This window comes from Salvelinus sp. IW2-2015, linkage group LG17, assembly GCF_002910315.2.
Source record: "Salvelinus sp. IW2-2015 linkage group LG17, ASM291031v2, whole genome shotgun sequence".
NCBI lineage: Eukaryota > Metazoa > Chordata > Actinopteri > Salmoniformes > Salmonidae > Salvelinus > Salvelinus sp. IW2-2015.
Window position 1 is genome coordinate 9,462,676 of NC_036857.1, and position 17,434 is coordinate 9,480,109.

Consider the following 17,434-nt stretch of genomic DNA (forward strand, 5'->3'; position numbering starts at 1 on the left):
CCTTGAAGTACCAAATTCTCTCTCATGGATCTAGTTTGTATGTCCAGTAAGGCTTCTTTCAAAGAACGGTGTTCTCCTTTTTAATTCCAATCATTTCGGTTTCAATCTTATTGACTATCCTTTTAGCTTGTGCGTTTCCTTCTCCAATGTCGCAGCTTTTTCATCACTCATCTCTAGGCTTGCCTTCAACTCTTTTATATCCTTACTAACTAATTCAAGAATACCAGTTTGTCATTTATTGATTTTAACAGATCGGTTTCAACCTTTACCATTCCCGGTGGTGAGAAATATAAATCATCAGTGTATGTAGAAGAGTCACGTTTACGTTTTGTAATCGGTTCCCCTGTCTTACTCTCCGTCATGTTTGTTTGTTGCCGCTTTCGTAATATTTGTTGATAAATGTCTCCTAGTTTTTAGAATTTGTTTTGTGTTATTGTCCAGATTGAAGTTATCACTCACCAGATTATGTAGTGCTAATATTTTAGTCTAATTTAGCAGATAATTCGAATATTATGTTTTATCTTGAGGTGCTCTACATAAATCCCTTCAGCCCGCCATTACCCTACGTTACCTTTACGCCTTTACGCCATCTGGACCGTTGCCAGGTGATGACCTGTTTGCTATGAGGTCACCCGTCTGAAAATTAAAAAATCCCAGGGTCATAAGATGGACCTAATATTAGTCAAGAGATGACAGTACCACTGTGCGATGTTGTAGAACAGTCAATTATAGGTAGCCTAGCTGTTAAGAGTGTTGGGCCAGTAACTGAAAGGTTGCTGATTCGAAAGCCCGAGCCGACTAGGTGAAAAATCTGCCGACGTGCCCTTGAGCAAGGCACTTAACCTAATTACTACTGTAAGTTGCTCCGGATAAGAGTCTGCTAAATGACTGAAATGTAAATGTAATGATGCAAAGTTGACTAAATGAAATTGTATTTGTCACATGCTTTGTAGACAACAGGTCTAGAGTAAAGGTGAAATGCTTACTTACGGGTCCATATCCAACCATGCAGAGTAAAGATTAGATAAATAGAAATAGTGACACGAGGAATAAATACACAGTAAATGTCATGGCTATATACAGTACGAGGTAATTGAGTAGCTATGTACTATACATATACACTACTGTTCAAAAGTTTAGCATCACTTAGAAATGTCCTTGTTCTTGAAAGAAAATCAATTTTGTTGTCCATTAAAATAACATCAAATTGATCAGAAATAGTGTAGACATTGTCATGACGTTGGCTGGGGGTAGGTTTATGACAGTCATAAATACCCCCCCCCCCCCTTTTTTCCTCTCTCTACCTACATGGATGTGTAAATTTGAAAACCCCTTGGTTAACATAGAGATTCTGGGAACATCAGAAAGGTGGGGGGAAATGAACTATATTCTGGTAATCCGACCAGTTGAACATATGCGGTGGTACTTAATGTATATTATGTCAGTTCGGTTGTAATCTGGGACATTCTCATCAATGATAGGATGACATAAACTCTACAGTGGAAAGTCTGCACATTGTAGTTATCGGAGTCACATGGAATTGTTGTTCAATTTAAATGTTTGAATATAAAATTATTGGTGAAGAGATTAAATGTCATTTTAGCTTCCAAATGAGAGATTTGGGTTTTCATAAGGTTAGGGCTCTGCTCAACCAGTGGCCCGCCCCTGTGAAGAGACATGGGTTATAAACTTTTCAGACACACCCTTCTCGCTCCACTATATAAAGCCTTGACGAAAATGTAACCTCCTGTTCCAAGTACGTGAGGTCTGCAGCCTTTGCATTAAAAGGACTAACATGTCAACTACAGAACTAAGCCAAACTCAGCGTGAGCTTTGGTTGCGAATGGTATGGTACTTTGAACTCTTATTCACTACAGAAGTGATACCTCCTAGCCGTTGAGTTAGCAACAGCAGCTGCAAACGAGGGCTATGAAAGAACAGACAGAGTATCCCGTCTACCACACAACGACGTTACTACAACGTATCCAATTTACCACCAGAGACATTCTTCAAAGGACAAAGGACTCGGTTGGGCAACACGGCCTCCCATCTACCACCAACCTACCGAAGCGCAGCTCAGAGTAAATATTTATTGCATTTTCCTTTTCCAAATGGGCGGTAATTTAGAATGCATAAGATACTGTATTTACGATTGCACAGCTTCGCCATTGTTCCTCGGTCTTCCCGCTCTTTCACTCAAACCCAGCCCCTTTTTCTTTTGTGTAACCAGCTGTCATATCTGTTCCGCCCGCTAGGGACGTTTTCCTTTATGACGTAATTTGTAATCAAGGTATGATTCATTCTGTGTATATGTAATTCTGTGTGATTAGTTAGGTATTTAGTAAATAAATAATTAAACCCAATTTTGTATTGCTGATTCAACTTGTTAGCCAGGGTTCGTGAAGATAACCAAGAATTTACAACTTTCAGATGAGACTGAATTAAGGTGACGATTAATATTGACTGCTATTGATGTAAAATATTACTAGGTCTTTAAGAGTTTATTCGGAAGATAACAGCTCTATAAATATTCCTTCGTGGTGCCCCGACTCTCTAGTTAATTACATTTACATGATTAGCTCAATCAGGTAATATTAATTACGGAGAAACGATTTTATAGAATAGCATGTCATATCACTTAATCCGGCATAGCCAAAGACACGACAACATTAATGTTGTAAATGACTATTGTAGCTGGAAACGGCTGATTTGTTATGGAATATCTACATAGGCGTACAGAGGCCCACTATCAGCAAACATCACTCCAGTGTTCCAATGGCACGTTGTGTTAGCTAATAAAAGTTGATCATTTTAAAAGGCTAATTGATCATTAGAAAACCCTTTTGCAATTATGTTAGCACAGCTGAAAACTGTTGTTCTGATTAAAGAAGCAATAAAACTGGCCTTCTTTAGACTAGTTGAGTATCTGGAGCATCAGCATTTGTGGGTTCGATTACAGGCTCAAAATGGCCAGAAACAAATAACTTTCTTCTGAAACTCGTCAGTCTATTCTTGTTCTGAGAAATGAAGGCTATTCCATGCTAGAAATTGCCAAGAAACTGAAGCTCTCGTACAACGCTGTATACTACTCCCTTCACAGAATAGAGCAAACTGGCCCTAACCAGAATAGAGTGGGAGGCCCCGGTGCACAACTGAGCAAGAGGACAAGTACATTAGAGTGTCTAGTTTGAGAAACAGACGCCTCACAAGTCCTCAACTGGGAGCTTCATTAAATAGTACCCGCAAAACACCAGTCTCAACTTCAAAAGTGAAGATGCGACTCCAGGATGCTGGCCTTCTAGGCAGAGTTCCTCTGTCCAGTGTCTGTTCTTTTGCCCATCTTAAATTTTTATTGGCCAGTCTGAGATATGGCTTTTTCTTTGCAACTCTGCCTAGAAGGCCAGCATCCCGGAGTCACGTCTTCACTGTTGCCATTGAGACTGGTGTTTTGCGGGTACTATTTAATGAAGCTGCAGTGTATTGACCTTTTTAACTGTGCAACAAAGCTTATTTAGAACATTTTTAAAAATTGAGATGAACAGTGCATTCAGAAAGTATTCAGACCCCTTAACTTTTTCCACATTTTGTTACGTTACAGCCTTATTCTAAAATGTATTAAATAAAAATGTTCTCAATCTACACAAAATACCCCATAATGACAAAGCGAAAAAAGGTTTTTAGATCATTTTGCTAAAAAAACTAAACAAAAACAGATCATTTGAAAGAGCTAATTTACATAACTATTCCGATCCTTTGTTATGAGACCTGTTTCCATTGATCCCCCTTGAGATGTTTCTACATTTTGATTGCAGTCCACCTGTGGTAAATTCAATTGATTGGACATGATTTGGAAAGGCACATACATCTATATAAGGTACCATAGTTGACTGTGCATGTCAGAACAAAAACCAAGCCATGAGGTCAAAGGAATTGTCCATAGAGCTCTGAGACAGGATTATGTCGAGGCATAGATCTGCAGAAGGGTACCAAAACATTTCTGCAGCATTGAAGGTCCCCAAGAACAGTGGCCACCATCATTCTTAAATGGAAGAAGTTTGGAACCACCAACACTCTTCCCAGAGCTGGCCGCCCGGCCAAACTGAGCAATCGGGGGAGAAGGGCCTTGGTCAGGGATGTGAACAAGAACCTGATGGTCACTCTGACAGAGCTCCAGAGATCCTCTGTGGAGATGGGAGAACCTTCCAGAAGGACAACCATCTCTGCAGCACTCCACCAATTAGGCCTTTATGGTAGAGTGGCCAGACGGAAGCCACTCCTCAGTAAAAGGCACATGATAACCCACTTGGAGTTTGCCAAAGGCACCTAAAGGACTCTGACCATGCGAAACAAGATTCTCTGGTTTGATGAAACCAAGATTGAACTCTTTGGCCTGAATGCCAAGCATCACGTCTGGAGGAAACCTGGCACCATCCCTACGGTGAAGCATGGTGGTGGCAGCATCATGCTGTGGGGATGTTTTCAGCGGCAGGGACTGGGAGACTAGTCAGGATCGAGGGAAAGATGAACGGAGCAAAGTACAGAGAGATCCTTGATGAAAACCTGCTCCAGAACACTCAGGACCTCAGACTGGGGCAAAAGTTAAACTTCCAACAGGACAACGACCCTCAGTACACAGCTAAGACAACGCAGGAGGGGATTCAGGTCTCTGAACGTCCTTGAGTAGGCCAGCTAGTGTCCGGACTTGAACATCTCTGGAGAGACCTGAAAAAAGCTGTGCAGCTCCCCTCCAACCTGACGGAGCATGAGAGGATCTGCAGAAAAGAATTGGAGAAACTCCCCAAATACAGGTGTGCCTAGCTTGTTGCGTCATACCCAAGAAGACTCGAGGCTGTAATTGCTGCCAAAGGTTCTTCAACAAAGTACTGAGTAAAGGTTATTTTTATTTATTTATTTATTTTTCATAAATTTGTAAAAATTTCTACAAAACTCTTTTTACTTTGTCATTATGGGGTATTGTGTGTAGATTATTATACATTTTTAAAATTCTCAATTGACTCCATCTTAGAATAAGGCTGTAACGTAACAAAATGTGGACAATGGGGTCTGAATACTCTCCGAATGCACTGGATAGGAGATATCTCGTGAATCGCCCATAAATTTAAAAAATCAAGATGATTTTAAGGCCATATTGCCCTGCCTTAGGACGATGGTGGTCTGCTTGAAAGATGTAGGTATTATAGACTGGGTCAGGGAGAGGTTGAAAATGTCAGTGAAGACACTTGCCAGCTGGTCAGTGCATCTGGCCTTGAATGTTAACCTGTTTAAAGGTCTTACTCACACCGGCTTTCTTATCAGCATCCGGGTTAGTGTCCCGCTCCTTTAAAGTGGCAGCTCTAGCCTTTAGCTCAGTCCAGATGTTGCCTGTAATCCATGGCTTCTGGTTGGGATATGTATGTACAGTGACTGTGGGGACGTTGTCATTGATGCACTTATTAATGAAGCCGGTAACTGATGGGGTAAACTGCTTAATGCCATCGGATGAACCCCAGAACATATTCCAGTCTGTGCTAGCAAAACAGTCCTGTAGCTTAGCATTCGCTTCATTGGCCCACTTCCGAATTGAGCGTGTCACTGGTACTTCCTGTTAGAGGTTTTACTTGTAAGCAAGAATCAGGAAGATTAAGTTATGGTCATATTTGCCAAATGGAGGGAGAGCTTTGTATGTGTTTCTGTGTGTGGAGTAAATGTGATCTAGAGTTTAGATTAAACATTTGATTAAAGGCGTGCCTTTGAGGGTTGGTAGCTATTGATGGCGTGTGAATCATACTGCAATGGAGTTGATCTGGTTTCTCGATGTAGAAAATGGCATGTGCCGTTTGTACGCCGTGCTTTAACTATGATATCTACCCTTCACAAAGAATGTAGGTGCAGCAGAGGTAAAACTGCTGATTCTGGAGAACATCCTGCTGAGCCCTGCATGTGATGTCTACCTGCTGGTGGGCACATCCATCCAATACAAGGTCCAGAAGATCAGACAGGGAAAGATCACAGGTGGGTCTGAACTTATCATTCTATGAAATTACAAATCCAATGATGTAACGACAATAGTCACAAAAAAGGGTGTCTAGAAAAGTATTGAATTGTGTCATTGGATACAATAATGTAGTATCAATAATGATTAGATGGTATTCATATCACAGTTCAGGTATAGTTAAATAGTTAAGGAAGACAAATCATGAAGCGCTGACCCAGGGTAATGTGTTCCAGAGTTCTCCATGACCTGTGATCAACATGAGCTGCACCTCCAGGACAGTGTGGCTGGTGCTGATGGAAACACTGACCTGGCTGTGGCTAGTCTGGACCAGAGCACCTCCACTGTTAACGCCCTGCAGCTGGGACACATCAACGTGCTGCTTTATCACAAGAGTATCCTTTTTAAGACAACATACACTTCATATGATCTTGATTAGTTTAGGTCTGAGACTCCTCTACACTGCTCTAACATTAGTTGGTAATTAGCAGCAACTAAAACAAATCTAAAATACATTGTGTAGTGCATCAGCAGTTTCCTCTTGTCATGGCAGACCTTGGAGAGCTATTTATAAGAAATGTTCAGATCAACTAGTCCATGACAGCTAATGTTTTTAAGCCCATTGATTTTGTTGTAATGTTTGAGTCACTAATGGCAAAATATGTCAAATTGCAGGAAGTTAGCTTTAACACTTAAAAATATATATATATCCGCCCCATGGCAAAAATGTGTAGAATTGCAGGAATTTCGTTTTTAAATGGCAAAAAAAAATGTGCGTGGGATGTTCCCCGATGATGGAAGGGGGACCGTGTGAAAAGTTGGGGAACCACTGGTTTATTTTAATGTAATGACATGCAATGGTGTGTACCATGAATGGTGTGTACCATGAATGGTGTGTACCATGAATGGTGTGTACCATGAATGGTGTGTACCATGAATGGTGTGTATGTAGGGATTAATGATTAGATAAGTTGAGTGTTCCGTTCTCTCATATCATTCTCAGTGGATTGCAGAGACAGGCAGTAATATAACAGGACTTGACAGTCTGGGGGGGGGGGGACATGTCTAGCTAAAGCTCACTACTTAAGACTTATCCCAGCAGGTTGTATTGTGCATTTGACAAACACAAGATTTAAACTGTGTTTAAAATGGTCCCTGTATGCCTCTTTGTATAACCCAACTTTATTGTCCTTAACAATTGCTCAGGCCTTCGCATGCAAGGGGTGTCTTGCATGCCCAACGGGACTCTGTATGTTGTGGAACCGGGATACTTGGGTATGGTTGCATGCGTTTTGTTCATCCTTGTGCATTAGTGAAGCATTTAAAGTAAACCATTGTTAGTTATTGAGTGATTTCTGAACTACATATCCTGTTTCACGTCAAATTATAACTTGTTTTGCTTTTCTCTTTTACTACCAGGATTTAAGATGAATCCTGTAGAGAGCTGGGTTCTAGAAACAGGACGAGTGTATGATATCCTTATCGAAGTGTTTGACAAGTCAAGCAATAGGATTTACTTATCTGATGTAAGCTCAGCCTAAGTTGTCTTAATTCTACACCATTGTTTGTTATATTTGTCTTCTCCCTCTTATAAAATGGAAACTAGATTTTTTGTATGGCATATCCCTCTTGATGTCTAATCAACTGTAGACTGAACTATAGCTGGAGACATTCAAATACTGGAAAGGAAGATTTTGCTATGTTATCATCTTAGCCAGATTGTATGCACTGTCCTCTCTTTAATGGTTAGCTTTTTTACACACTTTAAAAGGTCCAATGCAGCGCTTTTTAAAATCTCAATATCAAATGATTTCTGGGTAACAATTAGATACCGTACTGCGAATGTTTTCAATTAAAATGGTCAAAAATATACAAAAATGGCTTCATAGCAATGAGCAATTTTACAAGCAAGAATCTTGTTAGGACTGTCTGGGAGTGGTTTGAGTGGGGAGGGGGAAAAAGGGAAATTACCTGTTGTTGGCAGAGAGCTTTCTTAATGGTCTATTAACTAATTTACCGCCTGGTGATGTTCCCAGGCAGGCCAAAACTACAGAAATGATGGCGTTCTTTTCAAACAGCTCTTACATTAAAAGGGCGTTATCATAATTTTCACAATTTCAGTATTATTCCAACCTAATAGTATGGAAATATATATAAATCGTAGGAAAATCACGCTTTTAGACTGCACTGGGCCTTTAAAACAGTTCTTCACTCTCATTCCCCTCTGTATTTTTAAATGCTACTATCTTGATTGTTTGTGCTTGCAGAACATCCGGATCGAAGCTGTGTTTCCAGATGAGTACTTTGAGATTCTAGAGTCCTCCCTGAATGGGTCCTACCACCGTGTCAAGGCTTTGAACAACGGGCTAACACTAATTGATGCTACACTCAAATCTGTAGTGGATCAAGTGAGTTTTGTAGAAACCTTGGATTAGTTTATTTGCAGATTATTTATTTTTTTGTTATCTTACTTTTAATACTTTATGCGATCTTATTGAATTGTGAGAGATCATGATCATTAGTTAGAAACAGCCTGGCTATGTCGTAACAAGGTTGTGTTTGTGTTCTAGGATGGAGGAGTCCATGAGCTGGCAAACCCAGTCCACAATGAACAGGATGTAGAAATCTACAATCCCATAGTCCTCAGTCCCAGTATCCTCACATTTCCATGGCAGCCCAAGGTTGGAGCCTACCACAATACAGGTATTTGTCCCTGTTAAATACAACATATGTTCACTGTTATTTCTGTTGGAATTCATGCAGTAGAAACTCTCACATCAGCCACAATGAATTACACTTCACTTCCGTCAAGTTCTGTGTTTATGTATAATTTTAAATGTAGACATTTTGTGAATCTTCTTTTGTTACTTCTTATAACTACCTACTCATTTGTATAAGTCCAGACACTGGCTTAGAATGACAGATACAAGTTGGAGTGTCTCTCGAATTTGATGTATTACAGACTGTGTCAATATTTACCCATGTTGCATTGTGTCCCAGGCAGCTGGAGGCAGTGGGAATTTCAGCTGGTCCTCCTCTAACCTAGCTGTTGCGTCGGTGACAGTGAAAGGAGTGATGACGACCGTCAGTGACATTGGCGTCAGTGTGGTATACGCCCATGATGTCCGCAACCCAATGCACTATGGAACGATGAAGGTGAGACTGTATAGCCCTCCCCTAACTCATTTTACAGGATGTGAAGGATCACTGGTCAATGCAGTGAATTGTATAGTTACATATCTTACATCTTTATCAACTGCACTAGTTAGTCGATGTTAACATGTTTCCAAACATTAACCGAAAAAGGTTACGAGCCGACTAGGTGAAAAATCTGTCTATGCCCTTGAGCAAGGCACTTAAACCCTAATTGCTCCTGTAAGTTGCTCTGGATAAGAGCTTCTGCTAAATGACTTTTCCCCCCCTTTTTTTTAATGTACCTAGCTGAGGGGCGGAGCCTTCACAAAGACCCTCTGTAGTGTTTAGTTTATCCTTCTCATATTGGCAATATGGTTTTAATTTCCCTCAAAGCTCTCTTGATCCACGGAAGAACATAAGATCTACCACTTCAATTGCCTTCCTTGATACATTTTATTGCTTGCCTGGGACATATTGTTGTCTGTTGTGTGTCTGTGTTGGATAAGAGATGTGTATGAAAGATGGCAGAATTTGGTCCTCTAGGACTGGGATTGCAGCCATATGACTCTCGCTCTCTCTCTTTCTCCCCCTCTCCTTCCTTCCCTACAGGTAGACTGGCTACAGGGCAGAACCTCTGCAGTGGGGTAAGGGCCCAGGCTCTAGCCACAGGATACACAGCCCTAACGGTCAGCTACACCCACGGCAATGTCTACCTCAGTGCCAAGATCACCATCGCTACCTACCCACCACTCAAAGTGAGTCTATGCCCCCCTACCTGTACCTGAGGGCATGGCCTATTCACACACATGGATTTCATATTGGTTTACTTAAATCTTTTCCCCTATCGAAGGCACACAAAGAAACTTAAGGTTAAAGGGGGTAATCCATTCCCAGATATAAAAAATCATGAAACTCCTGTCAATTTGGTGAAAGCCTATGTTCTGTCAGTGGGTAAAATAAAACATTTCCCCATGATTTAACTTCTAAGTGGTCCATATGTGAAAATCTGGACACCATGTAGGAACGCGTCATAGCTACATAATTGTCGTCGCTGGAGATGGGGGGATAACATATCACATTTCAGGCTTTTAAAACGATTACCTCCACTCCAGATCGCCAAATCAGCCAATAGATGGTATGGGCATACTGTCTAGAACACATCCGTTCGTTTATATCGTCAAGACAAGGTACATATTTCTCTTAGATGTGCTCAATCTAAAATCTTTCTCCAAGTACCATGTCGCAATGCGCCCTGTCTGTGGGAAACTGAGATATTACAGAAAGGAGGAGATGGGAATCTCATTGGGCAAAGAATGGTGAAACTTCCCACCCAACTGACTGTCGACCCATCACATTCATGTTGTCATTCTTCGTCACACGGTTGCTAAGATAATCGTCACGCAATCCCTTCTCAAAGTCAGGGTATGAGTTGAGAAACCTGATTCTTTTCCTCGAAAGTACCTAATGTCACGATTCCAAGGCTATACAATATTACAGAGAACAAGTTAATTATCTCACATCTTGGAAAATATTTGCAATATTGTACAACTTGTTCCCAGAATTCATGCTATTGTTCGGTTTTTGAGCTAGTACCCAATTGACTCCTTGAAGGAGAGTTCTCCTTGTCCAAGAATCACCCAGAATGCACTGTGACCCATTGATGACTCATGGGTAACATACACGATGGGCGTTAGTACGTTTCTAATGGGGTTTCCCATCTCCTCAAAAGTATTTATGTGGGAAAGCAGCATTACTGTGCAGAGACACAGTTTATAGCTCAGTAACAGAGATAAACTGCAAGTTGAACTCCTAATGAAGTAAGACTTCTAAATTGATAGTGCAGTTTTAGACGATTTTTACAGCTAAGCTAGCTACTTCACATGCTGATATTGACTTTGGTATTATTGTGTGTAGCCATCTTTTTCTAGCTAGCTAGCAGCCAGCCCAGAGAGAGAGCTTTGCATTGTGGGTTATGTAGTAGACTTGAGCTGCACCAGATTTCCCAAAAACGATTTTCTCGTTTGTACTTGCATTGTTATAATGATAAAATGAAACATTTGTTCACAAAAATAGTGTTATTTAAAGGAAGATTCTAATCAAAAACGGTATTTTGGTTTTTGTTTCATTAGTCTATTGTTGACATAGTCCCAAAATGTTTTGCTTGTCAGCAATCAAGTTTTCAAGATATGTAACTTTCAAAATACAGCAATCATCCCCGTATAATGCATTTTGCATCATAAGACATTTTGCATCATAAGATTTCTGTGTTTCCTACTTTTGTATTTATAAAAAATGTTTAACCCCTGCACCGACACCCTGATGAGTGGTCCTTTACCTGTGCTCTGTGTTGTGAATGATCCTGTCTAAAGTCTGCCCAATGATCTTCGGTCACTCCCCTCGCCAACTCTCCCCAGAGCAGCAATTAGCCTTTCTCTTAATCAGCAAGATTGGGACACACACACACACACACCTATTCACACTTACACACACTTTCACAATACAACACACACACACACACACGTTCTTTCTCTCTCTGCAATCAGTACAGAAGAGCAAGGATGGGCTTGTGTTAAAGAACCTCTTCCTGGGTTTCCTCAGTGTTCTGTGCATTTGTAATAATGCCCTCATGCACTGGATACACTGATGTAGTTCTTCCTGCTGCTTTGTCTCAAGTATTGCACTGGAATGGAATTGATGTCAACTCGGCCATAGAATAGACAATTTATGTCAAGCTAAGAGTCATTATGGAGAGCGCCATCTCCATTCCCATGTATGCATCATTCTGTTATGCATACTCTATTCCATGCCCATGGGTTTTCATCCCATTAACCTGAGTGCATGCTAAGACAGTGCTCAGGACACTAACAGGAAATTGTTTTATTTTGGGATGTAAAGAGAAACAAGTTGGGCATACTTGTCATTACTCTTACTCCGAGAACTACGGCTCGGCTCTGGCAGTTCACGCTCCCCTCATAAATATTGTAGCATTTACCAACCTTTCACCATGTTGTCTGTCTACCTCCTTGACCCAGTTTGGCTGTCTGACTTGAACACATTCATCCACTCTCCCCAGAGAGGGTTGAAAAACCTCCTGGAGTTTAATCATTTAGGATTGGCAGTGACCTCAGGGCTTTATCTGAAAGACATCTAACAAATGTGGAGGCAGACCAGCAGTACATGTGCTTCATGAAATATAATTTGACTACAAAATATACCACTTCTCCATTCACTAACCTGTGCTTTACCTGTTGTCCTGTCCAGGCTGTGGACCCTGCCTCTGTTGCCTTGGTGACCCTGGGCTCCTCTAAGGTCATGCTGTTTGAGGGCGGCCCCAAGCCATGGATTCTAGAGCCCTCCAAGTTCTTCCGGAAACTGAAGGTCCCGTAGCTACCTCCGACACTGGGTCAGAGCCACCTGTAGAGCCATAGGAGAACAGGTGAGGGAATGGGCTTTTCCTTGTTCGGTACCTACTTGTTCAGTACCCTGGGCTTTAAACAGACTTTCTAGCTCTTTAAGATGCACTGTAGATTAAATTGTGACAAACAAGTAATATGTGTGTTATGAACAGGTAATAAACGTGTTATAACCATCTTTCTAGGTATTGGCAGTAACCGTGGGGAACCAGCCCAATCTGACCAATCCCTATCCTGCGGTGGAGCCGGCGGTGGTGAAGTTTGTGTGCGCCCCTACCTCTCGCCTCACCTTGGTGCCTGTGTACACCAGTCCCCAGCTGGACCTCACCTGCCCTCTGCTGCAACAGAACAAACAACTGGTGAGGAAAAGAGAGTGAAGCAGGCAGTGTTGATACAGCACACATACAAACACATTTGCCATAGGAGCTAGCGAGACAAAAATAAACTAAAGACCCAAGGTCATGTCAAGTTTGTCCTTAATTGCTCATGAGGGGATAAATAAAGTGTATTAAATTGAATGTCTGCCTCACAGACTACATTTTACACAGTGATTCTATGTTTACTGTAACATAGAAAGAGAACTACATTGGAACATTATTTGTTGCAGGTGCCTGTCTCAAACTACCGCAACCCTGTGCTTGACCTGGCTGCCTTTGACCAGCAAGGCAGGAAGTTTGACAACTTCAGTTCTCTGAGTATCGTCTGGGAGTCGACCAAGGTGTCCCTGGCCAGCATTGAGCCCACCATGCCTATGGAACTGGAACTACTAGAGGACAGCAACAAACAGAAGAGACTTCATGGTACGGCTTTGATCATGCTCATGATGGTATCCTTGTTTTCATTTGTCGTAATTCTTTAATCTGAAATACCAGGTTTTTGCAGGCTATTTCAATAGCTTTGACCAACAGAAATGTCATCTTGTCTGTCAGGCGGTCCTTGTCCACCACCAGTCTGGGATTACTGCTATAACAGTAACAGCTCTGGGTTACCAGGTCCCCCACATTGAGGCTGCTAAGGTTCTCAGTCCGGTAAGACAGAAACACAACCTATAGCAGAGAAGAAACACCTTTTATCTGATGTGGTTAGACAAGAAACTAATTTGAGAGCTGTTGTGTTCATTTTTAGTCTTTTTCACTTCCTCCTGTGACTGGCTATCTGAGATACCTACTGCAGCCCTCATCCTCTACATGCAACACCCGTTCTGCCAGTCACATTCTGTTAAAGGTCCCCAAAGCACGCACATCCCTGGGTCACTCCTCTTCAGTTCGCTGCAGCTAGCGACTGGAACGAGCTGCAACAAACACTCAAACTGGACAATTTTATGTCCATCTCTTCATTCAGAATCATGGACACTCTTACTGACATTTGTGGCTGCTTTTTGTATGATGTATTGTTGTCGCTACCTTCTTGCCCTTTGTGCTGTTGTCTGTGCCCAATAATGTTTGTACCATGTTCTGCTGCTACCATGCTGTGTTGTCATGTCTTGCTGCCATGCTATGTTGTTGTCTTAGGTCTCTTTATGTTGGGTTGTGGTGTCTCTCTTGCCGTGATGTGTGTTTTGTCCTACATTTTTAAAACATTTTAATCCCAGCCCCCGCAGCAGACCTTTTTGTATGCCGTCATTGTAAATAAGAATTTGTTCTTGCCTAGTTAAATAAAGGTTCAAATAAATAAAAGGAAGAATGCCATTGGCTGAATAAGTCTCTGTGACCACAGAAAATAAACCTTTTAATCAGTTTAGAGGTTGCGATAACTAAACAAGACACGATAGGCAAAAGTCAGATCTTCAAAGAACTGTACAAATATTATATATAATATTAATTTAGCCGTTTACATTAACACTATGATTTCACTCAACTTTGTAAGAACACCGTCATGTAGGGTAATCTCATCTTGTTGTTTCTCTGTAGGCATGACATTTACACCTGTAACCATGGCACCCGTCCTGTTTTATCTCCCTCTTCCTGGCAGTTTGACCCTCTGACCCCTGTCTCAGCCACTCTGGAGCTCCTATTGGTGGAGGACTTGACAGTCAGTCCTGAAGCCGTCACCATATACAACCACCCTAACGTGTGGGTAAGAACTGGGGTCTGTGTGAAATGTTCAGAAGAAATAGATAGAAATGTAAGTTATAGAGCTGACAGAACACAATGTGACCCATCCCATCCGTCACTGTCAAAAGTGATATCTGCTCCATGTATCCCATTTCTATGGTCTTCCACTCTTCCCTCACTGGCCACTATTTTAATCCTGTCTGACCTTTGACCCGTCTCACGCGCTGTAATCCTCTTACTGAGGTCACTACCTGCCATGTAAACCCCTCATTCAGTCTCCCTCCGTATCACTGACGGCTCACAGATACCATCTAGATGATAGCACTGGATTATGATGCCTTGAAATATTACACACAGCGGCCCTTCATCACAAGGTTTTATCAGTATGGATTATCTCACTATTATTACTTGTGGCCTATGATGTGAAAAGCATGTGAACCACAATGTATTGATGTTACACTTCATGGGCTACAGTACATTTCAGCTGATACTGTGATGGGCCTTGGGCTTCTTCTTTGTCATCTTGTCCATTGTGGTATCACGCTTTCATCTATGGCTTCTCCTGCTGTGCCTCCAGGCTGACCTGGCCCTGTGGGAGGGATCTGGGTATTTCTTTGTCAACACCAGTGTTGGAGGGATAGCATACGTGGTGCACAAAGAGGCCCAGGGATCTGCTGAGGTGAGGAGAAACATGGAACGCTCAGAAGGACAATGCTGCTGAACATACCACTCTGTTTTTGAATGTACTTCTATAGGATCAGCATACCATGGTTACATATTTGTCTGATGTGATGTTGTATAACTGCCTTCCTAGGTCTTACACCTCTTTTGGTCACTTAACATTTTACTTTCTAATGCTATTGTAAATTACGTGATACTCTGAATGAATGCAGCATTGATGAAAGCACCAGGACATCCTTCTGCCTTTGTTTTAACACAAAGACAAGTTCAGTGAAAACATGTCATATAAAACCTTTAATCACTGTGGTCTCTCCAGGTGCTTCCAGTCCAGCCGGGGGCGGTGCAGGTGATGGTTCATGACCTCTGCCTGGCCTTCCCAGCCCCTGCTACGGCTACGGTCCACATCTCAGACATCCTGGAGGTTTATGTCCGAGTGGTTGACAAGGTCAGTGGCCAGCCTCAATACTTTATCCTGCAGGGCAGACACCCAACTTGACTATAATCCCTGTTATCTCTCACACATTCCTCTGGTCTGACTAGCCCTTATAAATAAATGGTGTCATGCTGAAATTCCAAAGGTTGTGTATCACTGGTTTGCCATGGAACAGGACAGCCTTGTTTTCTGTGAAGTGTGTATTCAGGAAATGGAAATAGAATTAAGATGCTGTGAATGTTGGTTGATCCTTTCATGCCAATTAAACTAATTTGAATTTGAGTGTAGCTGCGTATATACTTTGTTTTACTAATTAAATTAGATCCCCAAATAGTCCTTTTCCTAGTAACACAACATTGACTTGTTTCTTGCAGGTGGAGATTGGTCAATCTGGGAGAGCCCATGTCAGGGTTCTGGATGACAACAAGAAGTCCTTCCTGGCCAAATATTTCCACTTTATGAATTTGAAACTCAGTGTAACTTCTGTCATCGTCTCTCTGCAGTAAGTTACCGTTACATGATTGGATCATATAAGTATAAAGTTATATTCTCTTCTTAGAGCAAATATTGTTAAACACACACCGTCACATTGCCTCTGTCTGTGCAACTGGTCATGGAAAAACAGATTCAGAATGACTCCTGCACGCACTGCGGCACGTATATTATGCCTGCATTTCAGTGAAGTTGACATCGAGTTCACCATTCATGTTGTGTTTACCCCAGAGCATTGTCAGATCTCTCAGAGAAGGACACTGCTATCTTCCTGGTCAAAGGCTTAGCTATTGGACAGACCAGTGTTTCTGCTATGCTAGTAGCCAGAACTGGAAGGAAGATTGTATCTGCTCCTCAGAAAATAGAGGTAGGAGGGTTTCATAAGAACTCAACATTGTTGTCCAATCATGTGTATGACGTCGTTGACAGTCATTTGTTTCGGTCTTTCTAGGTCTTTCCACCATTCAAACTGATCCCCAGGAAAATGACTCTGATAATCGCAGCAATGATCCAGGTAAATTGGATTCTACAGTTATATGGACTATTGTGATAAAACCCTGGCCTCTGCAAAACCCTTATCATGTCTGGATAATTTCCAGTTGTGAAGATTATTTGAATCTCCATATGCTTTCAAATAGGTCTTTCCAGCTTACCTTTTGGAACAAATGCTAATTTGTCTTCCTGTCATTTGTGAAGTTCTCCAAATGCCAGTTAATTGCTGAACATTTAGTTATTGTAAATATACACTGAGTATACAAAACATTAGGAACTGCTCTTTCCATTAGACTGACCTGGTGAATCTAGGTGAAAGCTATGATCCCTTATTGATTCACTGGTTAAATCCACAGTGTAGATGAAGGGGACGAGATGGGTTAAAGAAGGATTTTTAAGCCTTCAGACAATTGAGTCATGGATTGTGGATAGGTGTCATTCAGGGTGAATGGGCAAGACAAAATATTTAAGTGCCTTTGAACAGGGTATGGTGGTAGATGCTAGGTTTGTGTTAAGAACTGCAACGCTGCTGGGTTTTTCATGCTCAACAGTTTCCCATGTGTATCAAGAATGGCCAACCACCCAAAGGACATCCAACAAACTTGACACAACTGTGGGAAGCATTGGAGTCAACATGGGCCAGCATCCCTGTGGAACGCTTTCAACACCTTGTAGAGTCCATACCCCAACGAATTGAGGCAAAACTCAATATTAGGAAGGTGTTCCTAATGTTTGGTATACT

At 41.6% G+C, this 17,434-nt stretch overlaps 1 pseudogene; it reads left to right on the forward strand.

Moving 5' to 3' along the window:
* The window catches only part of LOC111976868 (nuclear pore membrane glycoprotein 210-like), a 56,890-nt pseudogene that overhangs the window by 20,576 nt on the left and 18,880 nt on the right, over window positions 1-17,434 (forward strand).